This window comes from Capra hircus, chromosome 28, assembly GCF_001704415.2.
Source record: "Capra hircus breed San Clemente chromosome 28, ASM170441v1, whole genome shotgun sequence".
Classification (NCBI taxonomy): Eukaryota; Metazoa; Chordata; class Mammalia; order Artiodactyla; family Bovidae; genus Capra; species Capra hircus.
This window is the reverse complement of record NC_030835.1, coordinates 32,319,565-32,347,074: the sequence shown is the minus strand read 5'-3', so window position 1 is coordinate 32,347,074 and position 27,510 is coordinate 32,319,565. Positions and strand designations below refer to the sequence as shown.

Genomic DNA, 27,510 nt, shown 5'->3' with positions numbered 1-27,510 from the left:
CCTGAGAGCAGCTTTGAGTTACAGGTATGTGTGTTATACCCCACATAAGAGTGCTATGTGAGGCTTTTCAACACAAATGTAACAATGTATTTTTTTGAATAAGAGTTGGCATGTTAAATGCATCTTCTAGAAAAATAACTTGTGTAATTGTTTTAAGATTTATCTTCTAAAGTTGATACTGTGTGTTATTTTTGTGAACAGCCTGATGTTTGGGACCTTTTTTCTCAAAATAAACAAGTCCTTATTAAACCAGGAAAAAAATGTTATTGAAGTATAGTTGATTGACAATGTTGTGTTAATTTCTGCTGTATAGTATGGCAATTCATTATCATAATATACATGCATCCTTTTTCATATTTTTTTCCATTATAGTTTATTACAGGATTTTGATTATAGTTCCCTGTGATATATACTTGTCATTTATCCATTCTATACACAATAGTATCCATCTGATAATCTCAAACTCCCAATCCATCCCTCCCCTACCTCCTCTCTACCATGGTAACCACAAGTCTGTTCTCTATGTCTATGAGTCTGTTTCTTTTTTGTAGATAAGTTAATTTGTGTCATATTGTAGATTCCACCTATAAGTAATATCATATGGTATTTGTTTTTCTCTGTCTGACTTACTTCTTTAGTATGATGATCTCTAGGTCCATTCATGTTGCTGCAAATGGCATTATTTCATTCATTTTTATGGCTATATACATTTGTATACATCTTCTTTTTCCATTCATATGTTGATGGACAATTGGGTTGTTTCCTGGTCTTGACTTTGTGAATAGTGCTGGTATAAATATAGGGGTGCATGTATCTTTGAATTATAGTTTTGTCTGGTGATATGCCCAGGAGTGGATTTGCTGGATCATATGGCAACTCAAATTTTTAGTTTTTTGAGGAACCTCCATACTGTTTTCCATAGTGGCTGCCCCAGTTTACATTCCCACCAACAGTGTAGGAGAGTTCCCTTTTCTTCATACCCTCTCCAGCATTGGTTATTTGTAGACATTTTAATGATAGCCATTCTGACCAATGTAAGTGTAACTTCACTGTAGTTTTGTTAAATTTTTAATTGTAAGCTCATATAATTGCTTTCAAGAAACTATTCTTTACTACTCTTGCTATATGACTTTGGATGAGTTCTTAATCTTCATATGCCTTAGTGTCCCCTTTGTAAAATTGGGATGAAATAGAACGAATCTCAAAAGTTGTGAGGATTAAATCAATTAAGCATTAATTCATATTAAATGTTATTGTTGTTTTCTCCCTTCTTGTTTTCCATTTGCTCCTAGAAGCTCTACTAACAATTACATATGTTGATTTGTGAGTTTCTTTTTCTCACTTGTTTATAATCCTGTTAGATAAGGGCCTCAATTTTTCCCTTCCTAATGTTCATGTGTAAAAGAACAATATATTCAGTGATTAACTGATTGATAGAGGAGTTACTTGAGAAATAAACCTTTTTCTGAAATCCTAAAATTAATAAAAATCAGAGATGTGTTAACCAGGATGTAAAATTGAGTTAAGAAGTATGACTATTGCAAGAGTAAGACTTCCTTGCAAAATGAGGTATGTTTAGAATATTGATTTGGGAAAAACTAGGAATTCATTATTAGCATGGATGTAGTATTAAACAACTCTGATAGACCAAAATGACTGTATCAGTGTTCAAAATGAAGCTCTTAAATATTTGATCTTGATGCAAGGATCACCACCTGGTCTACTTATTTCTTACCTAGCATTAAAGATCACATTTGGAGAAACCAAAGACATGTATCAAACTGCCTGTTTTCTCCCCCCTTCCTTTTTGTAAATTTTTTTAAAATATAAATTTATTTATTTTAATTGGAGGTTAATTACTTTACAATATTGTATTGGTTTTGCCATACTTCAACATGAATCTGCCACGAGTATATATGTGTTCCCCATCCTGAACCTCCCTCCCACCTCCCTCCCCGTACCATCCCTCTGGGTCATCCCAGTGCACCAGCCCCAAGCATCCCGTATCATGCATCTAACCTGGACTGGCAATTCATTTCATATATGATACTATACATGTTTCAATGCCATTCTCCCAAGTCATCCCAGCCTCTCCCTCTTCCACAGAGTCCAAAAGACTGTTCTATACATCTGTGTCTCTTTTGCTGTCTCGCATACAGGGTTATCGTTACCATCCATCTTTCTAAATTCCATATATATGCGTTAGTATACTGTATTGGTGTTTTTCTTTCTGGCTTACTTCATTCTGTATAATAGGGTCCAGTTTCATACACCTCATTAGAATGGATTCAAATGTATTCTTTTTAATGGCTGAGTAATACTCCATTGTGTATATGTACCACAGCTTTCTTATCCATTCATCTGCTGATGGACATCTAGGTTCCTTCCATGTCCTGGCTATTATAAACAGTGCTGTGATGAACACTGGGGTACATGTGTCTCTTTCAATTCTGGTTTCCTCGGTGTGTATGCCCAGCAGTGGGATTGCTGGGTCATAAGGCAGTTCTATTTGCAGTTTTTAAAGGAATCTCCACACTGTTCTCCATAGTGGCTGTACTAGTTTGCATCCCCACCAACAGTGTAAGAGGGTTCCCTTTTCTCCACACCCTCTCCAGCATTTATTGCTTGTAGACTTTTGGATTGCAGCCATTCTGACTGGCATGAAATGGTACCTCATTGTGATTTTGATTTGCATTTCTCTGATAATGAGCGATGTTGAGCATCTTTTCATGTGTTTGTTAGCCATCTGTATGTCTTCTTTGGAGAAATGTCTGTGTAGTTCTTTGACCCATTTTTTGATTGGGTCGTTTATTTTTCTGGAATTGAGCTGCAGGAGTTGCTTGTATATTTTTGAGATTAGTCCTTTGTCAGTTGCTTCATTTGCTATTATTTTCTCCCATTCTGAAGGCTGTCTTTTCACCTTGCTTAGTTTCCTTTGTTGTGCAGAAGCTTTTAATTTTAATTAAGTCCCATTTGTTTATTTTTGCTTTTATTTCCAATATTCTGGGAGATGGGTCATAGAGGATCCTGCTGTGATTTATGTCGGAGAGTGTTTTTCCTAGGTTCTCCTCTAGGAGTTTTATAGTTTCTGGTCTTACGTTTAGATCTTTAATCCATTTTGAGTTTATTTTTGTGTATGGTGTTAGAAAGTGTTCTAGTTTCATTCTTTTGCAAGTGGTTGACCAGTTTTCCCAGCACCACTTGTTAAAGAGATTGTCTTTTCTCCATTGTATATTCTTGCCTTTTTTGTCAAAGATAAGGTGTCCATAGGTGCATGGATTTATCTCTGGGCTTTCTATTTTGTTCCATTGGTCTATATTTCTGTCTTTGTGCCAGTACCATACTGACAAACCATTAGCCAGACTCATCAAGAAACAAAGGAAGAAAAATCAAATCAATAAAATTAGAAATGAAAATGGAGAGATCACAACAGACAACACAGAAATACAAAGCATCATAGGAGACTACTATCAGCAATTATACACCAATAAAATGGACAACTTGGAAGAAATGGACAAATTCTTAGAAAAGTACAACTTTCCAAAACTGAACCAGGAAGAAATAGAAAATCTTAACAGACCCATCACAAGCACAGAAATTGAAACTGTAATCAGAAATCTTCCAGCAAACAAAAGCCCAGGTCCAGATGGCTTCACAGCTGAATTCTACCAAAAATTTAGAGAAGAGCTAACACCTATCCTACTCAAACCCTTTCAGAAAATTGCAGAGGAAGGTAAACTTCCAAACTTATTCTATGAGGCCACCATCACCCTAACACCAAAACCTGACAAAGATGCCACATAAAAAGGCCAATCTCCCCCTTTATAAGACTACAAAAGGGTCTTTGACATAGAGAGATAGATTAATCAATAATTAAATAGAACACAACTAATTAAGAGGAATATACATTTTCTTCCTGGACAACCATGTCTGAAGCCAATTTAAATACAATTTAGATACAATACATTTAAATACAATTAGAATGCCAATTCAAAACCAATGTAAGATTCATGAGATGTTGTCAATCTTCCTCTATTCTAGAAAAAGTCTGGAGAGGCCAGAACATTCACGATCAACAATCCAGGCAGCTTATATTCATCAAAAACAAAATACTGATTAAAGAGAGAAATATTTCATGTGAAAAAACACTTACTATGGGTATATATCCCATAGGTTCAAGAAAAGGACACTATAAATGTGATTCATGTGAGAACATTTGAAATATATTTCAGAATTAACGATCAGTAATAGAAACTGTTTAAGAAATGATTGATGAAGGTATTGTATGTGGGAAGTCACTTTTCAATACTAAGCTTAGAGAATCGTCTGCTGAACTTAATGAATATAATAAAAATAGGAAGGATATCAGTCATTATGAATACCTTCCTCAGCTTTAAACTTTGGAGCCAGACTCTGGATTTAATGAATCTCGAACAGATTTTTACAAGACAGGCTCTGATAGCCAAAAGAAATCCCATGCTGGAAAAGTAATGAATATAAAAGAACTTTCATCCAAAAGTCAGTCATCATATATGAGAAAACTCATAGACAAAAGCCCTTTGGAAGCAGTGAACCTGAGCAATCCTGCAGAGTGTCAAAAAATTTAAATCAGAGGGAGAGGGGTTCAGGATTGGGAACACATGTACACCCGTGGTGGATTCATGTTGATGTATGGCAAAACCAATACAATATTGTAAAGTAAAAAATAAATAAATAAAAAATTTAAAAAAAGAACACATATAGGAGAGAATCCATTTGAGCGTGATTCATTCAGTTACTCATCAACCATCATAGTACATCACATAAATTAAACAAGGGAGACAAAATATGGAGCAAAATATGGACAAAACAAAGGAGCCTCAAAATACGAATGCCGTAATCCAGACAGCACAGCCTACTGAACATCAGAGAGCTCATACAGGACAGGAACCCAGTGAATGTAATGAATGTGAAGAAGCATTTAAGATTTCAAACTTTAAATATAAGAACAGTGACACAGTGGAGAATCGTTATGAGTTCACTGAGTGTAGGATGCCTTACACAAGACTCACCTCACCCATACTCAGAGAACACACATAGGAGAGAAATTCTATGAATGTAATCAATGTTTCAGACTCTTCAATGAAAAACATACATACTTCACAACACATCAGAGGATACACACAGGGAAGAATCCCTGTGAATGTTACAAATGTGAAAAAACTTTCAGTGTGAAGTCAGCACTTACTGTGCATCAGAGAACACACACAGGAGAGAAACCTTGTGAATGCACTGAACGTGGGATAACTCAGTGACGAGTAGACACTGACCGAACATCAGAAATCACACACAGGAGAGACCCTTTGTGTGTTCTGAATGTGGGAAAACCCTCTGTGGAAAGTCAAAACTGATTATACATCAGAGAACACACACTGAAGAGAAATGTTATGAATGTACGGAATGTGGGAAAACATTAGTGGTAACTCACACCTCGTTGGATGTCAGAGAAAACACACAAGAGAGAAGCCCTATGAATATATAGCATGTGGGAAAACATTCAAAGTCTCTTGTTGAGCATTAGAGAACACACACTGGGGAGAAACCCTTTGAATGTAGTGAGTGTGGGAGAACCTTTGGTAGCAATTCAAATCTCAAATTGCATCAGAGTACACACACAGGAGAGAAGCCCTATGAATGTACTGACTGTGGGAAAGCCTACAGTCACAAATGAAGTCTTAATTATCATTGTGGAACACACACAAGGCAGAAGCCCCGTGAATATGATAAATGGGACACATCATTCTGCCAGTTTGCTCCTTACTAAATACCAGAGAATTCCAAAAGGAAAGAACTGTAACTATAATCTATGTAAGAAATCTTTTTTTGGTAGAAGGCAAACCCCATGGTACATCAGATAGCACACCTAGGAGAAAAATAAGTAAAAATCAAATTCATAAATCAAACTCATTGTATGTCAAAGAATGGATGAGATGAAACACTGAGCATCAAAGAATCAGAATAATGCAATACATTCTTCAAAATCCACTTCCATAAGTAGGTATAACTAATTTTACATCAGAATGTTAGTCTGTGATTAAAACTTTGTAGACAGTTTGAATATGTTTTAGCCTTTGATAAGATTTCAAAAAAGTTCACATCAGAGAATCATTTAGAGGACTCTTAACATGGAAAAGTATATTGTAAAGAAATAGTATATCATCACAGTTTTAATATAAGATGTAATATGAAATACTTTATAGTATTTATAGTATATATAAGCCAATATTATGATATGTATATAAGAATGTTGAGAAGAAGGAAGTCATATTTTATATTTTCCTCTTTTAATGCTCTAGTGCAAGAAATAAATAGCCTAATAAATTACCTGGTGTTCTTATATGTAACTATATTTACATCTTAGTTGAGAGAGAGAGAGAAATCTTCACTGTCCTGTCCCTTGCAAGGAAAGACACCTACTAAGAAGCTGATATCAAAAAAAGACATGCTTCTAAGTGGTTTGTCTTTTTGGGTTACCATAAAGTGTCCTCTTAACTGATAACAGTATTTAGTAGACACTTATATTTGAATCCTCTTTGAAATGTTTGCTCTCTCCACCTAATAGTAAGCTTATAGAGCCTGAAAAACTAATCTTTGGAGAAAATATTGTTCCTAGAAGAAGCTTCCATTGGCCTTTTTCCTTTTTTGGCTGCACTTGTCTTAGTTGTGGCACCCGGGATCTTTTTTTTTGTTTTTTTTTTCTTTTAGTTTTGGCAAGCAGGAACTTTAGTTGAGTCATGCTAACTCTTAGTTGTGGCAAATGGGTTCTAATTCCCAAGGGATCAAACCCAGGCCCCCTGCTTTGGGAGCTCGTGGTCTTAGCTGCTGGACTGCCAGGCAAGTCCCTCCATGGCTTTTTAAACAGCTCTGTTGAGCTGATATAATTGGCATACCATAACATTCACTCACTAAGTGTACAATTCAGTGATTTTCAGTAAACTTTCAGTTGTGCAAATATCACTGTAATCCAAATTAGGGACATTTCTATCACCCAGAAATATTCCCTTGAGTAAATATGCTCTCAGTCTCCACCCACAGCCAACCATTGATTTGCTTTTTGTCTCTGTAAATAGATGACTTTTCTGAATGTTTCAAACAAATACATGACCCTTTACATCCAATTTCTTTCATTAGACAAAAATCTTCTAATTTAGATTTGTCTAATTCTTAGGGTTTTTTCATCTTATGGAGATCCAATTTCTCTATATCCTGACTACCATTTAGTATTGTCTTTTTATAATAGTCATTCTAGTGAGTGTGAAATGGTATCTCATAGTTTTAATTTGAATTTCCCCAGTAACTAATGATGGTTAGCCATACAAATGACTAACCATTTGTATATCTTCTCTGGTGAAATATCTCATGCAAGTCTTTTGCACCTTTTTGAATTGATTTGTTTTTCTTGCTTTGAGATTTATGCCTACATTTTCTAGTTACAGTCTTTTATCAGAAATCTGATTTGCAAATATTTTCTCCTCATCTGTGATTTGTCTTTTCATTGTCTTAATGCCATCTTTTGAAGTGCTGCTGCTGCTGCTAAGTCACTTCAGTCGTGTCCGACTCTGTGCGACCCCATAGACGGCAGCCCACCAGGCTCTGCCGTCCCTGAGATTCTCCAGGCAAGAGCGCTGGAGTGGGTTGCCATTGCCTTCTCCAATGCATGAAAGTGAAAAGTGAAAGTGAAGTCGTTCAGTCGTGTCCGACTCTTAGTGACCCCATGGACCGCAGCCTACCAGGCTCCTCCATCCATGAGATTTCCCAGGCAAGAGTACTGGAGTGGGTTGCCACTGAAGGTTTTAATTTTAACGAAATCCATTTTATCAATTTTTTTCTTGTGTAGATTGCACCATTGGCGCTTGGTTTAAGAACTCTTTGCAAAGGTCACAAAGATTTTTCTCCTTTATGTTTTACACTTTAAGCTCTTATAGTTATGTCTTTGATCTATTTGCTTTCATTTTTGTTTACTGGGTCAGGTAAGAGTCTAAGGTCTCTTTTTTGTCATGTTAGTATATAATTTTCTCAGCATTCATTGTGGACATCCAGTTTGTTTTAGAACAAAACCTAATTTCCCCTTGAATTGTCTTGGGACCTTTGTCAAAGATCAGTTGACCCTGGGACTTCCCTGGTGGTCCAGTGGTTAAGAATCTGCCTGCCAATGCAGGAGACATGGGTTCGCTCCCTGATCTGGGAAGATTCCACATGCTGCAGGGCAACTAAGCCCGTGTGCCACCACTACTGAGCCCACACTCTCTGAGCCCATGCTCTGCAACAAGAGAATCCACCACAATGAGAAGCCTGAGCACTACAACTAGAGAGTAGCCCCAATCGCCACCATTAGAGAAAGTCCACACACCACAATGAAGACCCAGTGCAGATACAAGTAAACAAATAAATAATAATTGAAAAAAAATCGGTTGACCACTGACACAGAGCATCTTGTGGAATTAGTGTTTGTGGACTCTTAATTAAGTTGCATTTATCAATTTGCCTGTATTTATGCCAGTACTATTGTGTATTGATTACTCCAGCTTTATAGTATATTTTGAAATCAGGTAATGTATATCTTCCAAATTTATTCTTTTTCAAGATTGTTTTGACTGTTCTAGTTCATTTGTATTTGCACATAAGTTTAGAATCAGCTTTCAATTGCCACAAGAAACCTGCGGCAGTTTTGATGGGATTGTGTTTAACCTATAGGACAACTGGGGGAGAATTACCTTTATAACAGTATTCAATCTTTTAATCTGTGAATGTGGAATGTCTGTTCATTTACTTACTTCATGTAAATATGAATTTGCATAAAATGTACAAAGGTACAGTACAGTTGTTAACACTATAAAATCATGTTTGTGAAAGAAACAGTTGTAGCCTGTATTATAGCTTGAAATCTATAAAATAAAAAGTAGTATTTTTGAACAACTAGACTGATCTTTCATATTACTCTTATTTTTTCACTAGGATGGCTTCTTATGTATAACATGCATAGCATTAAAACTAGACAACCCCCAAATCATGTGCATCTTTATTTTATATAATAGTTATATAATGCATATATTATGTTTTCTTTTGTTTTCCAAAATTTTTTTGGCCACACTACGTGGCAAGTGGGATCTTAGTTCCCCCAACCAAAGATTGAACCTGCATGCCACCTCCCACACAGCCCCCTACACCAGAAGTTCAAAGTCTCAACCACTGGACTTCGAGGGAAGGGAAGTCCCTTTGTTTTCCTAATTTTTACTGGATTGCCCTGACATTATACTAGGACATTGGAAAGGACAATAATGGTTGCCTACAAATCATTCCACATTCTTTCCCTACTGTCAGCCTTTGGGAATGGCATTAAAGCACAAGCACGTAAGACATGAAAAACAAACCTATAATCAGAATACATTTGAATCCCAAATAGGACAATGCACTGCCTTTTCAGGATGGAAGGCCTTCAGTGAAATCAACCTGCCTAATGAATCTAGCTGATCTCCAGCAAAAAAGAAAAAAATATACTATGTTGAGTACTCTGCTTTGATCTCTACTTTTGAAAGGTCAGATATTTAGCAGTAGTTTGCTCAACCTTGGTGAGAGAGCCAATGCTGTTAGGCCCATGAATAGTCTTCATCTCAACCACAATGGCTACTCCATTCTTCGGCTTTGGGGGCCAAGGCTGTTATACACTGGATAAATAGTTCTGTCCACCTCAATGCCATGTCTCTTCTGTAGTAGCTACTCTTTGAGGAACCCTGGCAGAAGACTCAGAGATCTGTACAATTTGTGCCTGCTACTGTGTATCCAACCATGTGCTTCCTTCCCAGACCTCCTCAACTCCAGTCTTATAGTTTTGCCTTAACCATTCAAACTTTTTGCCAGTCTTCCTGAATATGGATATATCCATATCTTAACTCAGTTTTCCTGCCACAAAGATGATGAGGAAGTGTACAATATAAAGTCCTACCTGGATTTCCTTGCTGGTACAGTGGATAAGAGTCTGCCTGCCAACGTAGGGGACACAGGTTCAATCCCCAGTCCAGGAAGATTCCATGTGCCTCGAACAACTAAGCCACTGTGCCACAACTATTGAGTTCAAGCCCTAAAGCCCATATGCTGCAACTACTGAGCCCAAGTACTGCAGCTACTGAAGCCCACCCATCCTAAAGCCTGTGCTCTACAACAAGATAAACCACTGCGAGGAGAAGCCTGCACACCACAATGAAGAGTAGGCCCCACTCACAGCATCAAAGACCCAGTGCAGTAAAAAAAATAAAATAAAATAATAAAGCCTTACTCACTGGGAGGATTTCTCCCTCACAGATATCTTTTAGGGATACTCCAGAGTGGAGTTGTAGTGTCCATGAAAGACACTGGGTGAGAGATTGTGATTATTTTTCAATTATACCAGCTGATACTAGCTCATTCATCCTTGATCTGTTTTTGATTATGTAAGCTGAGTACTTGGAAAAGTCTACTGTGGGTTCTCTTTTTACATTCTTGATAATATCATTTGATGTACAAAAGTTTCTAAGTTTGATAAAGTTCAAGTTAAATATTTTTCCTTGGCTGATGGGGCTTTTGGTGTCATATATAAGAATGCATTGCCCTATCCAAATTCATGATGATTCATCCCTATATCTTCTTCTGAAAGTTTTATGGTTTTAGCTCATGCTTAGGTCATGGATCCATCTTGAGTTAATTTTGTAAGCATTGTGATGGTGTGGACCAGTGTGGGTTTATTTCTGGACTCTCAATTCTATTCCATTGGTCTGTCCTTATGCTATGACCACACTGTTTTTGATTACTGCAATTTTGTAGTAAGTTTTGAAATCAAAGAAGTGTGAGTCTCCAAATTTGTTCTTCTGTTTCCAGATTGCATTTCTGTATGAATTTGAGGGTTGGCTTGTCCTTTTCTGGAAAAAAAAAAAAAAACACTGGAATTTTGACAGAAATTCCATTAAATTTATAAATTGCTTGAAGGAAGTATTGATATCTTAATAATATTAAATCTCCAGTTCATGAACATAGGCTGTCTTTACATTTATTTAAGTCTTCTTAAATTTCTTTTGGCAAAGCTTTCTAGTTTTCATTGTAGAAGACTTTAACTTCTTTGGTTAAATTTATTCTTAGATATTTTATTCTTGAAAGATGAGAAGATGGGAAGGTGGAAATTCCTGCACTCAACTGAGATTAAGGAGATAGATGAGAAATTGACTTGTACCAGTATCCTACAAGACAGGCACGCAAAACTGTTTCATGGCAGCTCCTTACCAGGCTCGTCTCCTTTTCTTTTCTTTTTTTTTTTTGTCTTTATTACAATATTGTTTCTGTTTCTGTTTTGGATTTTTGGCCACAAGGCATGTGGGATTGTAGCTCCCCAACCAGGGATTGAACCCACACCCTGTGCATTGGAAGTGTGGAGTCTTAACTACTAGATCACCAGGGAAGTCCCTCTCCTTTTGTTTTAAAAGGAATTGCATCCCCCCAAGTCTCAGTAGACGTACTGGCCCACCAGTGTGTCATGGAAGAGATATTTTCTTACAACCCTACTCTCAACCTTTCATGTAAACAGTTAAAAAATTTTTGAAGCATAGGCTATCCCATCATATTCCCTAATTAATTATACCCATCCTTTCTATTGTCTTAGACAGGATTAGATGAGGATGATCACAGCTATGAGCACCAGCAGAATAATCAATCCCACTTAGAGGGAAGACTTCGACCAGGATGACTGCATCCAGAGCCAAGACAGGTATATATGTTGCAGGTATCACTGAAATTAAAGAGCCATTCTCTCTAAGGACTTCGCTTGTGGCTCATCTGGCAAAGAATCTGCCTGCAATGTGGGAGACCTGGGTTCAATCCCTGTGTTGGGAAGATCCCCTGGAGAAAGGGAAAGGCTATCCACTCCAGTATTCTGGCCTGGAGAATTCCATGGACTGTATAGTCCATGGGGTCTCAAAGAGTCAGACACAACTGAGCAACTTTCACTTTCTCTCCAAGGTGAAAGATTGATTTGTTCCCTTTCCATGGTTCAGTAATCCAACTGAAGCAAGAGGTTATGGTAATTACACATACTCTGCCTTGTCTAGCTGGCTGGAAATTCTTGGGATCAGGATCCAATTCTTACAAGTCTAAAAGCTGGGATTATGTGATGGATCTTAAATGACAGAAAGTACCTGTAGGAGGGACACTACCTTCTGAAATGTACAAAGGAACAACCATTAAATTTTTATTAGACAGACAGGATGACCATCCATCAATTTCAGAGCTGTATCTGTGGTCTAGGGAAACTGTACAGGTTTTTTTTTTCCCCCACCCCTTCAGGCAGTACAGGATGGCAAGGTTGTTCAATGCCTGGCAGCAGGATCAAGTCCTAGCCCCTGTTGGGTGAACATTATAAAGCCAATTATGCAGCATTCCTTATCCCTGTTGTCACCCATGTGGACTCCCATAGAAAAGGACCTCTCAACAATGAACATCAGTGGACCAAGAGATCAGATTTGAGACATCCAGATAAAGAATATAGACATCTGGCTATTATTCCATCACACAGAATATCCATCTATATTCCAGGACTGAGACCAAATGCCCATAAGGCCAGGAAAGCCTGAAAAATTTGCCAAAATTTCCAACTGTCAGGCGAGTATATGCTTCTTGGTTCTTGTCTCGTCACAACAATGATTTGGAGCGACGGACATTAAAGCCCTTGGCACGTCACAGCTCTCAGGTCTTGAACAAACCATGTCATAGCTCTTCAAAAAATCAGTGTTACAGCTCTATTTTATTTAGAAGATAGCAGGAGAATCCATCCTGAAAGTAGAGAAGAGAGTAGAGGAGCACGCCAGCGCACCGGTGGGGTGGAGGTGGGGTGAAGGTTAGAGAGAGAGAGAGCGCACTTGGCTCCTCCTTTTATATGTTTTCTTCCCCCTGGGTCTGCCCTATGGAAATTGGGCTCGGCCAGGAGTGCTGCTCTACCTGAAGTCCTCATTCCGGTCCTCGAACCTTTCTTTGATCTTCCATGTTCTATTTTCATGGGCTTTTCCCTTCCTTGTCTTTAGCCACCGCCAATTTGGACTCCTTTTCCCTATTCTAACTACCTAACACCATTGAATGGTGTTATTAGTTTCCTAGGGCTGTCATAATAAAATACCACAAACTGGGTATTCTTAAAACAACAAGAATCAGGAGTGTATTCTCTCACAGTCCTGGACGCTAGACATCTGAAATTAGGGTGTCAGCAGGATTGGTTCCTACTGCAGGTTCTAAGGGAGAATATATTCCATACTTTTCTCCTTGCTCCTGGTGGCTTCTGGCAATCTTTGCCCTCCCTTGGTTGTAGACACATCACTCTAATCTCCGTATTCACATGGCATTTCCCTGTGTTTGACTCTTCTGTTTTCTTTTACAAGGACACCAGTCTGGGGATTAGGGCCCACCCTAATCCAATATGACATCATTTGAACCTTATTACATCTAGGAAGACTCTTCAAAAATGGTCACCTTCAGATGTTGCAGATGGATATGAAATCTGGAGGTGAGGGCACACTGTCCTCAACACGAAGGACAAAATTAGCCATCTTATTAACTGTGTAGTGTCACATCTCCCAAAAGGTTCCTAAAATTCCTTTACAGATTATTCTCCCCACCCCACCCCACCCCACCCCCGCTGAGTGTGCCATGTGCCACGTGGGATCTGTTCCCCACCAGCAATGGAACCTGCTCCTCCTACAGTGAAAGCAGGCACTCTTAACCACTGGCCCGCCAGGGAAGTCCCTACTGGTTATTCTTTTAAACAGATTCACTCAATAACTCCCGCATCCCACTACGGTGTTTTGCAATCTCTCCCAGTACTGAAAGAAGCATGCTCAGGGAACTCCAAGACCAAGCCAGGAGGGAGAGAAGCCTCGCCCTTCATGCAGAGCTCCTTTAAACCCGCAGGGAGAGTATGGCAGCAGGGCTGTAGTCCTACATTCCCCTGGCTCTCACCCTGCAGGCTTCCCGAACCCGCCTTCCCTGGCGTTCTGCGCATGTGCACTTCAGTCTCCCAGGTGTCTCGCTTTTCCAGTCTGTCGGGCAAAATCCTGGAGCCTCCATTTCAGGTCTGCGGGTGCTCAAGAAGAGCTGCTGGAGCCAGAACTGCGGGCGAATCCCGCAGAGTTGGACGAGGCCACGGGGTGCCGGTGCCGCTTGAGGACCGGTGAGAGGTGGCAAGGGGGAGGAGCCCTGCGGCTGCAGTTCGGTAAGCACGCGAGGGAGGGTGGGGGTGGCCTCGGCTGCGAGAAGGGACCGCGGGGTGGGGACGCCTCTGTAGGGGGAAGGGGCAGCCTGGGTCTTGGGGGTGCGGGTGTATGGAGCCCCCCGCGAGGCTGCTGAGTATGCGCGACTGCAGGGAGCTGGCGAGGGCTGGCAGCGGGGCCGGGGGCGGCTGAGCTTTGTATCCAAGAGGTTGTTGTTGTTTAGTGGCTAAATCGTGTGGGACTCTTTATGACCCCAGCAGTCTTGATTCCATCTTGTGATTCATCCAGCCCAGCATTTCGCATGATGTCCTCTGCTTATAAATTAAATAAGCAGAGTGACAGTATTCCAGCCTTGTCATACCCCTTTCCCAATCCTGAATCAGTCCATTATTCCCTGATTCTAACGGTTGCTTCTTGACCTGCATACAGATTTCTCAGGAGACAGGTAAGGTGGTCTGGTATTCCCATCTCTTTCAGAATTTTCCACAGTTTGTTGTGATCCACACAGTCAAAGGCTTTCTCATAGTCAATGAAGCAGATGTTTTTCTGGAATTCCCTTGTAAATTAATTACTATTGGCAAGATGATTGATCTACCTGAGGCTAGATTTCTTCACCTGTGAAACAAATATACCACATGGGATTGTTCTGAAGATTAAATTTTTACATATGTTTTAAAAATACATGCATCAAGTTTTTACATATAGCACAGAACTAAATAGTTGACATTAGTTGATAACATGTTTAGAAGATACTTTGTTCTTTTCATTAGCTAAATTTTGTTTAATCTTTACAACAGCCTTTATGTAACTCTTTTCTTTTAAGAAAACTTTTTATTGAAGTATAATCGATTTACAATATCATTGTTGTGTTAGTATACATAGCAAAGTGAATCATTTATACATATATCCACTCTTTTTTAGATTCTGTTCCCATATAGATCATTAGAGTATTGAGTAGAGCTCCCTGTGATATACATTAGGTCCTTATTTTGTTATCTATTTTATACACTGTTATCTATTTTATATATTTTTTATATACTGGGTATTTTATACATAGTAGTTTGTATACGTCAGTTTCAATTTCCAATTTATCCCTTCCCCCTTACCCCCTGGTAACCATAAGTTGGTTTACTACATCTGTAACTCTTATTTCTGTTTTCATAAATAAGCATGTAACTGCTTTCTGTTTTGACAAAATAAGAAACTGAGACTTAAAGAATTCAAGTGAAATACACAAGGTCACACTGCAGTAGTAGGTGGTGGTGGTGGTTTAGTCTCTAAGTTGTGTCTGGCTCTTGAAACCACATGGACTGTAGCCTTCTAGGCCCTCTGTCCATGGGATTCTCCAAGCAACTCCAGTATTCTTGCCTGCAGAATCCCAGTAGTAGACATCTTGCCTAAAACCAGCATTGTGTTTCTCGCAGCACCTCCCTCAGGGCACAGGGAAACAATCCTAAAGTGTGCTATGGAATCTCACACAATCACATATTCTGGTATTTCTTTGCATCTCAGAACCCTGGGGGCAGACTGCATAATGAGTTGCTTGGACTGCTGCGCTGTCCAAACTTCAGTATCCTCAGTGGCCTTGAAGTTTAGACAAGTAAGTTTATGACACGTGGAGCCCTGGATGAAACTTCTAAATAAAATGATTTTGTTCTTTAAGCCTAGGTTCCAGCTTCTTTGCAAGTAGCAGTCTTTGTCTTGCTCAGAATGAGCAACACTTCACTACTTCACTAATATCACCACATCCAGAAGGCCTCACCATGAGAGTGAAAGGTCTAAACCAAGCTTCAGAAAAGGTAGGTGAGTGGGGCCCTGAGAGTGGTGGCAGGGAAGTATTAATTCTTTGGAGGGTTCGCATGGGCGTTGTCTTCAGAGAGAGATCATTAGGCACAGCTTTTGAGAAGTAAACCATGCCTTCAGCCTCCTTGCACTTTCTCCAAATTCTGAGCTGCTCTCCTATGATGTCCCTCTAGAGAGAAGCTATTGTTTCATCTGCCCTGACTTTATGTACGTGAAAGTCGATCAGTTGTGTCCAACTCTTTGTGACCCCATGGACTACACAGTCCATGGAATTCTCTAGGCCAGAATACTGGAGTGGGTAGCCTTTCCCTTCTCCAGGGGATCTTCCCAACCCAGGGATCGAACTCAGGTCTACTGCATTGCAGGTGGATTCTTTACCAGCTGAGCCACAAGGGAAGTCATAGAATAGAGTCATCTGTGTCTGCATCATTTGAAAGCTGATGAACCTTGACTGTGAGCGCACGAGTGACCTGGCCAGAGACACCCAGTTTGTTAGTGGTAGAACCAGAAGTAGAAAAAGTCTGTTCCTATTATAACTATTACCCACCAGGTTCTATTACAACTTAGTTAAAAACAAGATTTTTTTAAAAATGTATTTATGTATTTGACTGTGCTAGGTCTTAGTTGTGGCATGTGGGATCTAGTTCCCTGACCAGGGATTGGACCCATGTCCCCTGCAGAGTCTTAGCTAATGGACAACCAGGGTAGTCCCACAAGTTTTTTTTTTTTTAATTAATTTATTTTAATTGGAGGCTAGTTACTTTATAATACACAAGTTTTCAAGTAGACCTTTTCCTCAAGGAACCTCCAGTCCCTTTCTGCAGGGTGATTTCTCTGACTCTAAGGATAGGCAACTCAGGAATATAAGTAAACAAATATCTTGAGTATTTTTCCTACAACATTGATATGAAAAATAATGGTTTGTCTTCTGTATAATATTATTTATTCAATTAGTTCTAAATTGGTTTGAAAAGAAAAGTCAAATTAATAAATCATTAGGGAGTAAACCCAGGGTTAAATTGCTTAGCCAAACTCTATAAATTATCTGTCAGAGTTGCACATGTTAATTCTTCCTCCACATGATTCTTGCTGACTCCTCAGGGGCCAGAGAAACTTTTTCCCAGAGGGGCTATCAACAAGCTGGTAGGCAGAAATTTTTAAGAAGCTAAGTCTCAAAAATTCATAAAAGCCATATCTCACATGACCCACTCCTGTTTTCTTCTCCATAGATGTGCATTCAGCCTTTTCTGTATTTTTCCGAAAGGGACAGAAAAAGAATAAGTTTGTTCTAGGTGAGTTGTTTGTTTATTCATTTCTCACATGGTCTTCCATTGCAAAAATAATTAAAGATTAAAATGATAAAAATTTTTAAGGAATATATAGAGAGAGTTAACAGATCTAAAACAAGGAAGAGTCAACCTTTAGTTATATGGAGATAATCATAATTGCTTTGTTTGTATGTATATTATACATATAAGTATCATTTTTATAATAATAATTATATATGGCTTTATCTCTGATACTTTATACAAAAGGAAAACCCTTTTCTTTGACTATAAGAATAAACAAAAATAATTCTTCATGGAACATGAAGACTCCCTGGCTTGAAGTCTGAAAAAAATTTCTTTGCTTAATGAAAGTGAGGTGGTTGACAACCTCACTTAACAAGCCTGAAATGAATGCTGCCTCTCTTTCTTTTCTTATTGTTCTTTAGCAGGCACAAAGGGAAGAGAGCCAAAGCATGACTCAGTGGATTTAAGATGACAATCTCTTCTGTCTGCTTCTTGGTATTCTTCCTGTTGCCTTTTAGCAAAGCTTATCCCCAAGCATTCATCCTTGGTCCATTATAATTCTTACCTTAACTATTCCTGACTAATTTCATATCATATGGATTGTTAACTATATCAGAGATTGAGACAACCACTCCACATTTGAAATTCAGAAACTGAATTTTATAAGTGAGACCTATCACTGGCCAGATATATTCTCAACGCAAACTGTTGATTTTCTATAGAGTTTTTTGTAAAAAGTTAGTATATTAATTTCCTATGGCTGCTGTAACAAGTTACTACAAATTAGCCTAGAAAAACAAATTTATTGTCTTGCAGTTCTGGATGCTAGAAGTCTAAATTCAAGGTGTTGTCAGGGCTGCACTCCTGCTAAGGTTCTAGAAGAGACTCTATTCACCATCCCTTTTGGCTTTTGGTGGCTGTTGGGAGAGAGAGAGGAGATGGAATGGAAAGAAAAATCAAGATAAAAAAATATATATATCCTTAAACCTGTATCAGTCAGGATTTTCCAAAGAAACAGGAACTATAGTATCTGTGTGTGTGTGCACCTGTGTGCTCAGTTGCATCCAACTCTTTGCAACCCCATGGGCTGTAGACTGCCAGACTCCTCTGTCCATGGAATTTTCCAGGCAAGAATACTGGAATGGGTTGCCTTTTCCTTCTCCAGGGGAACTTCCCTAACCAAGGATCAAACCCATGTTTCTTGTGTCCCCTGCATTGGCAGGCGGATTCTTTACCACTCTGCCACCTGGGGAGCTGTTTGTATATATGTATACATATAATACACTAAAAAGCCTCTTGATGAAAGTGAAAGAGGAGAGTGAAAAAGTTGGCTTACAGCTCAACATTCAGAAAACGAAGATCATGGCATTTGGTCCCATCACTTCATGGGAAATAGATGGGGAAACAGTGGAAACAGTGTCAGACTTTATTTTGGGGGAGCTCCAAAATCACTGCAGATGGTGATTGCAGCCATGAAATTAAAAGACCTTTACTCCTTGGAAGGAAAGTTATGACCAACCTAGATAGCACATTGAAAAGCAGAGACATTACTTTGCCAACAAAGGTCCGTCTAGTCAAGGCTGTGGTTTTTCCAGTAGTCATGTATGGATGTGAGAGCTGGACTGTGAAGAAGGCTGAGCGCCAAAGAATTGATGCTTTTGAACTGTGGTGTTGGAGAAGACTGTTGAGAGTCCCTTGGACTGCAAGGAGATCCAACCAGTCCATTCTGAAGGAGATCAGCCCTGGGATTTCTTTGGAAGGAATGATGCTAAAGCTGAAACTCCAGTACTTTGGCCACCTCATGCGAAGAGTTGACTCATTGGAAAAGACCCTGATGCTGGGAGGGATTGGGGGTAGGAGGAGAAAGGGACGACAGAGGATGAGATGGCTGGATGGCATCACGGACTCGATGGACATGAGTTTGAGTGAACTTCAGGAGTTGGTGATAGACAGCGAGGCCTGGCGTGCTGTAATTCATGGGGTCACAAAGAGTTGGACACGACTGAGCAACTGGACTGAACTGAACTGATAATACACATGCACACAACCATATGTATTTGTACATGCATATACTTATTCATTTTAAGGAATTGGTTCATGTGATTGTGGAGGCTGGCAAGTCTAAAATTTGTAGGGCAGAGAATTTGCTAGTGATCCAGTGGTTAAGACTCCAGATTCCCAGTTCAGGGGGCCCAGGTTCAACCTGGTCAGGGGACTAGATCCCTCATGCTGCAACTAAGAGTCTGCATGTCAGAACTAAAGATCCTGCATGCTGCAGCTAAAGATCCTGCACAGCCAAATAAATAAATACTAAAAAAAAATTTGTAGGGCAGATTGTCAAGCTGGAAACTATAAATGTATGTGTGTGTGCTCAGTCAATTCAGTTGTGTCCGACTCTTTTTGGCCCCATGGACTGTAGCCCGTCAGACTCTTGTCCATGGAATTTTTCAGGCAAGAATACTAGAGTGGATTGCCATTTTCTCCCTCGAGGGGATCTTTCCAACCCAGGGATCAAACCCAAATCTCTTGAATCCGCTACATTGGCAAACAAATTCTTTACTGCTAGTGCCACCTGGGAAACCCCAAAATATAAGTGTATGTGTGCTTAGTTGCTCAGTCATGTCTGACTCTTGTGGATATGGAAGTTTAAAAATAGTAGAGCTCACCAAGTTCCCCTTCACCAAGTTCCTCTGGCTTCAGATCTCAAATGTCTCCAGTGGCAGCAAGTATCAACATTCCCACAGTCAGCTATTTCTTCTCAAACTCCATTTATATTCAATTTGAATTTCACATCTAGTATAATCACTTTACATTTCTTTACTGCTCTTTCATCTTTGTTGGCCTTGTTGCAGTTAACTGTTCTTGCAAATGTCTTATTGCTGAGAGATAAGGAGGCAATACAACTACGTGCTTTGCTGTCTGTATGATGAATGCATGGCAACCAGTGACTGGCAGACAGAGTCTTGAAGATGACATGACTGATCATTGTTCATGATGTATGTCTGTTATTTTGTAGTGATTTGTGAACTGAAAAACAAGCAGTGAAGTTTGTACTTTATATAATTATAGTTATCATAATAACTAAAAATCTGACCTGTGTTGTTTGGCTGGTGTTACTCAACTAAACAGTGGTGACTGAAATTCATGCATATCAAAGCCGTGCAAAGTTGGATGATCTGTGTAGACATAGATTTTCATACATACCTATTAACACAAATTCATAGATGCTTAAAAGTTTTTCCTGGCAGAGTGGGTCTTCAGATGCTTAGGAGAACTCTTGTGTAAAGGAGTGTTCCCAAGATTACACATTATCTATGCCCTGAACAGACCAGGGCATTCTATATCATTGAAGACCCAAATTTAGTTCTCTCCTGACTTTATGCTATTTGTTAATCCAGTTTGCATCCATACCAGATTCTAAGCTTCCTGAGAGTAGAAACAGTATTTTATGTATTTTCTATATCCACAGAAACTAGGATGCTTTTATGCCTACAATGTATTTTATGTTTGTGTGTACTTATATATATGGATATAGTGTAAGGGAGCAAAATTTGCAACCACAAAATGTGTCCTTTGGTATGAGGATTAACTTAAGCTGATTATTTGTAAGAAACAGAAGACTCAGGAAGTCTATCTTTTTACGTAAAACATTTAGATATAGGGCCAGTTCCTGGAGTAGAACTGTCATCAGAGAATCTGCAAAGAATGAAGGCTGGGCATGGTGGGGGAAACTGCAGTCTAGAGATCCCAGCCTACTCTGTGTTCCATTGTCTCTGGAGAGCCCAGCAAATGTTTGTTCATCAAACGTTTGCTCAAACGTTTGCTTTTCCATCTCCAGGTAAATTGCCTTTCTCCCGTTTGGAATCCCAAATCACTGCCACCAACATCCTCTTTTGTCTTTTGCTGAAGATGATGTTTAAAGTGAGAGTTTTGAGCCATTTTGGCAAGTTACTTAGTTTTCCTGGGTCTCACCTCTGTATATACATTTTATTAAATTTTTGTTTGATTTTCTATTGTTAATCTGTTCCATGTTAATTTATTTCATTTTTATTTAAGTATAATTGATTCACAATATTGTGTTAGTTTCAGGTGTACAGAATAGTGATTCAGTATTTTTGCAGATTATACTCCATTGTCAGTTATTACAAGATAATGGCTATAAGTCTTTGTGCTATACAGTATATCCTTGTTACTTATCTGTTTTATGCATAGCACCTTGTATATGATAATCCCATACCCTAATTTGTCTCTCTTCTTTTCCCTCTCCCCTTAGAGGGGAGAATTGTAAACTGGTGCACCCATCATGTAAAACAGTATGGAGTTTCTTCAAAAACCTAAAAATAGAACTACCATACTCTCCAGCAATTCTGCACCTGGCTGTATACCCAGAAAAAAATGAAAACACTAGTTCAAAAAAGGTATATGCACCCAGTGTTTATAGCAGCATTATTTTTAATAGCCAAGACATTGAAGCAACCCATGAGCCCAACAGAAGACTGAATTAGGATGTGTGTTATGCAGTCATAGAAAAGAATGAAACTTTGCCATTTGCTACAGTGCAGATGGACCTAGAAAATATTTGCTTAGTGAAATAAGTCAGACAGAGAAAGACAAAACTATATGATATCATTTATATGTGGAATCTAAAAAATAATAAAATGATGCATATGCAAAACTGAAACAGACTAACAGATACAGAAAACAAGCTTGACGTAGAGAATATTATCTTTTGTTAATGTGGTGTATCACATTGATTGATTTGCAAATGTTGAACCATTCTTGTGACCCTAGAATAAATCCAACTTGGTCACACTGTATGATCCTTTTTATATATTGTTGGATTTGGTTTGCTAATATTTTGTAGAGGATTTTTACATTTGTATTCATCAAACATACTGGCCTATAATTTAATTTTTTTGTATTGTCTTTGTCTGGTTTTGCTATCAAGGTAATGGTAGCCTCATAGAATGAATTTAGAAGTGTCTGTCCTCTTCAGTTTATTTATTTATTTTTGATCCTCAAGTTTCTTTTTTTTTTAAATTTTTTTAGAATTTATTTTCAATTGGAAGATAATTGTTTACCAGTGTTGTGTTGGTTTCTGTCATACAGCAGCGTATCATCAACATGAATGATAGATATCATGCAAGTATACATATGTTGTCTCCCTCTTGAACCTTCCTCCCATCCCGCTCCCCACCCATCCCTCTAGGCTGTCACAGAGTACCAGGTTGAATTCCCTGTGTTATACAGCAACTTCCCACTAGCTGTCAGTTTTGCATATGTAATCTCTTCAGTTTTTTGAAATAGTTTGAGATAGGTGTATGGTAGAATACCCCTGTGAAGCCTCTTGGTCCTGAACTTTTTGTCCAGGGTGTTTTAAAATTACTTATTCAACTTCGCTTCTAGTGATTGTTCTGTTCAAATTGTCTGTTTCTTCTTGACTCAGTCTTGGTAGGCTATATCTTTCTAGAAATGTGTCCATTTCTTCTAGATTTTCCAATTTGTTGGCATACAACTGTTTCATAGTATTCTCTTATCATTTTTTTATATCCTTGTGATTTCCAAATTGGAGAGGAAGAGGTAAACTTTCATGTCAATTTAATTCTTAGACCAGTCAGAAGAATCTAGAATGAAAGAGGAAAATTTCTTCCTCCCTGACAACATTAATACATGAATTATTAAATTAATTGGGAATTTTCACTATGTTTTTCTTTCTCTCACCACAAATAACACAAAACGGGTAGTGTAGTAAACATCTTAAGTAAACTTTTTGTAATTAACTCAACAGTGAACTTTGTGAAGAATTAGTTCCTAAATGTCTTTTCTCTATCTTACAATTGTGATTATTTCAGATTAATCAGATATTTCCTGTTATAGGAATCAATTTCATTTGAGGATGCAACTGTGAACTTCACCTGCTCAGAGACATAATGCTAGAGAGCTACAGCATCCTCATCTCACTGGGTAAGCAGAGTAACAGCATCAGGCCTATCCTCTCTTTGTTACTGGAACGTATGGATCCTTTGTAGAGTTTAATGATATTTGATTTTGGATACCAGGAATATAAGGTGGCCCAATGGTAAAGAATTTGCCTGCCAATGCAGGAGATGCGATTTTGATCCCTGAGTCAGGAAAATCCCCTGGAGGAGGAAATGGCAACCAACTCCAGTAGTCTTGCCTGGAAAATCCCATGGACAAAGGAGCCCCCTGGGCTGCTGTCAAAAGTGTCGTGAAGAGTCAGACACATCTTAGTGACTGCATGGACCAGGAATATTGTTTGTGTTTTCACCTCCCCATTGAAAGATTTCATTGTGCAGCTCCTGAAGCTGGACCTCGGTTTTTCTTCTAAATTCCTGAAGCCAGACAGCTTTCTCTATGTCTTATATCACTTTCTACTGTCAGGGTATTGCATTACCAAACCAGAGGAGATCATCAAGTTAGAGCAAGAAGCACCATGGATATCAGAGGAAGAATTTGAAAGTCAGTGTTACCCAGGTGAGTAATCCAGGGGAAACTAGATCCTTGGTGGTTGTTTTAGGTACAGGCATCTTTGGAGCTTCAACAACAAAAATCTTTGGAGCATTTTCAACAAATCCCTTTAGAAGCTCAATCTATTTGGAAATGACTAAGGATATTTAGCTTACTTGCCTCAGATACCTGAATTCGCCACAAGATATAGTCTCACACAGAAATGTTTTCTTTTTGGCTTGGCTTTTTTAGGAGTTTAATCCCTATTACCTGTACCTTGAGTTTCATTTCTGTCTCGTAAAAAGTATTTTATCTTCATTAGTTCTCTTTCCCCTAGCATTCTCAGTTGCCCACATTCCCTCCTTTCAAGGACTTCTTTTGTTTTCAGGAGTTAATTAATTAACCAATACTAAATTGAGTATTTGATCCATTCCAATCATGTTCTAAGTGAAAGAGATACCGCAGTGGAGGAACTAAGTCTTTTGCTAGTAGGGAATTTACATATTTGTAGGAAACAGACACAGGAAGGTGACTGCAAAAAATGGTTTAGAAGAGTGGCAAGAGTAGGAGCAAGGAGATCAGTCAGGAAAAGTGATAGTGCCGGGGATCAGGCTGAGGAGGACGGAGTATATATAGTGATGGAGTTCTAGGTATATGGTGACAGCGAGGTTAACAAAATTAGCATGCAGACTCTAATATACCTCCTCTGATAATTTCTTGGAACACTTTCATTCCTCTGATAAATGCTTGGAACAACATCCTTGTCTGCTGGTGCTCCGTGTCACATTTACTGCATAATTCTCTGATTGAGCATGTTTTATGGTGAATTCCATTCTTTGTAATTCACCCATTCTTATTCAACCTTTTATTCTCTATTCCTGATGTTTCTCTCACCTCTTCTATCCATTTTGAAAGGTATGTATGTGAAAGGCCACATAAATATATGTACATTCATTGCCAACTTTCCTCTCCTCTTTTCCACCCCAAAGTAGCTTTGATTAGTTGGTTCATTGTCACCCCTTCCCCTCAACTCCTCAGAAAAGTGGAGGAAATGGGAAAGTTTATTTGGGAATTTTATCTCAAAAAGATGGTTCTGAAACCAAAGAGATAAAGTGTATTTGTGTATTAGCCCAATTTAAGAATTATTTTCATTCATAACATATGTTTAATTTTTCTTGTCTTTAGAAGAGTTGACGGTTGATGGCATGGTAAAGAGCAAAGAAAACCAAGATAAACATATATGGCAAGGTGCATTTATTATTAACAAAAAAGTAATTACAGAGAAAGAGAGTATATTAAGAAAGTCATCTAATTTTTACATAGACTATTGCTTCCAGGAAAATGTGGAATAAATATAACCTAGAAGAAATCAGTTTAGAAAATAAGTCAGAGTTAACCACTAATAATAGAAACTATTCAAGAAAGAAATCTGGTGATACCAATGGATGTGAGAAATTACTTCCTGAAATTAATCATGAGAAAACTCATACGGGGGAGAAACATAATGAATTTAATAAAACTGGGAGCACTTTCATCTTAATGAGGATTTTATTCAACAAGAGAGAGGCACAGTGTGGAGCAACTATTTGAATATAATTAGTGCATTAAAGCCTGTCAAAGTAATGCTCTTTTCATTACTCAAGAGGGAACTCACACTAGAGAGAAACTCTGTGATTATGATGATTGTGAGAAAACCATCAGGGATGAGTCAAATCGTATGATACCTCAGATAATTTACTCAAGGAAGACTCACTATAAACAATGCATCTAAGGAAACCTGTGATAAGTCAGTCTTCTAGAAGAAATGTCATACACTTAAGATGGGTGAGAAATACCACAAGTGTAACATATGTGGAAAAAGTCTTCTTCCAGAAGCCAAACCTTACAGTAAACCAGAGAGCACACACAGGAGAAAAACCCTGTCAATGTAATGAAGTAGGAAATCTTTTCACCATAAGCCAGCCCTCACTGTACATCAAAGAATTCATACAGGAGAAAGACCCTAAGAATGTACTAAGTGTGGGAAAACCTTCTATCAGAACTCAGCCGTCCATCAACATCAAAGAACACACATGGGGAGAGGCCTTATAAATATAGTGAGTGTGGAAAATCTTTCTCCCAAAAGTCAAATTTGACTGTGCATCAGAGGTCTCACGTGAGAGAAAAATCTTATAAATGTGATGAGTGTGAGAAATCCTTCAGTATATGGTCAAAACTCACAGTACACGAGAGAATACACTCAGGGGAGAAGCCTACAAATATAGTTAATGTGGGAAAATTTATCATATGAAGTCAACCCTTGGTAAACATCAAAGGCTTCACACAGGGGAGAAAATATATGAATGCGCTGAATGTAGGAAGACCTTCTGTGGGAAGTCAGTTCTTCTTAAACATCAGAGACCTCATACAGGAGAGAAACTTTGTGAATGTGTTGCATGTAGAAAAATCTTTTCTGAGAAGTCAACCCTTAACCAAACATCAGAGGATTCGTTTTGGGGAGAAACCCCATGAATTTAACAAGTGTGGCAAAGCTTTCTGCCAAAAGTCACAACTCTTTCAACATCAGAGGATTCATACAGGAGAGAAACCCTATGAATGTCAAGAATGTGGGAGAACATTTTGCCAGAAGGCATCCCTCTATGTACATCAGAGGACACACACAGGAGAGAAGCCCTTTGATTGTGAAGAGTGTGGAAAATCATTCTATGACAGTTCAACCCACCTTAAACATAAGAAAATTCACTCAGTGGAGAAACCTGATAATAATGAGTGTGGGAAGACCTTCAGGTACAAACCAACTCTTGTCACACATCAGAGAATACATGCAGAAGAGATACAATGTAAAGATGGGTATACAAAACATTCCTCCCATAATTCAGAGCCTTTGGTATCATAGAAACTATACCTGGGAAAGAAACTCTATGCACGTAATTAATGTGGGAAGTCCTTGTACCAGAAGTCAGCATTCAGTTTATATCAGAGAACCATATGGAAGGAATCCTGGCAGTGTTTTTATATGCAAAAATGCATTTCCCTTTGCTGCTGGACACATTGCTCATCTATATTTCTCAGCCTCTGTCACATCCACATGGGACAATGTTGAATGAGATCTGGCGAATGGGATGTGAGCATAATGATGTCATCCACTTCCAGGTCTGAGCCATAATGGGCTCCGTGGAACTCCTTCATGTTCTCTGTTCTCTGTGGGGTAGGAATGTAGTTGACTTCCATTGAGAGGTCTGTACACATTGTATCTGGTGAACTGACACAAGAGTAGAGACTTCTGTCAAAACCCTAAATGTTTAGAAGGCTCATCCATAAATCAAACTAATTTTAATTGGAAAGATCAGAGTCAAAAAATCTATTGGTTACAAACAAATATAGAAAGACTTTACCAAAAGGTGATATTTTACTGAACCTTGGGTAAATCAGTAGAATAAAATTTTATAAACATTTGGCTTTCTGAAAGTTTTCAGTAAAACATACTTTTATCATATTTCAGAGAATTCTTATTGAGGGAAGCAATTTAGAAAAAATAGAGAAATTTTTAAAATGTTTTGGTAACAAAATTCTATAATAAAATATTTCCTATGAATGTAGCCACTGTAGTACATGTGGTTCTGTAAAACATCAAAAACATTTTGAATTAATCAGATATATAGTATTATGAAAAGCTCTTGAACTGTGGG

The 27,510-nt window shown here is 38.5% G+C and overlaps 1 protein-coding gene across 3 annotated transcripts in view; it reads left to right on the top strand.

The window, feature by feature from the left end:
- BMS1 (BMS1, ribosome biogenesis factor) overlaps positions 14,085-27,510 on the top strand; it is a 49,798-nt gene continuing 36,372 nt past the window's right edge. Inside the window, exons 1-5 of one of the 3 annotated variants that reach the window (XM_018042271.1) lie at positions 14,085-14,260; positions 15,922-16,057; positions 17,291-17,353; positions 23,231-23,317; positions 23,756-23,848. The gene's annotated coding sequence lies outside the window, so the exon portion shown is untranslated. Of the gene's footprint in view, positions 14,261-15,921; positions 16,058-17,290; positions 17,354-21,756; positions 21,772-23,230; positions 23,318-23,755; positions 23,849-27,510 lie in introns of those variants that run through there. The other 2 variants (XM_018042272.1, XM_018042273.1) reach the window with 2 other exon arrangements.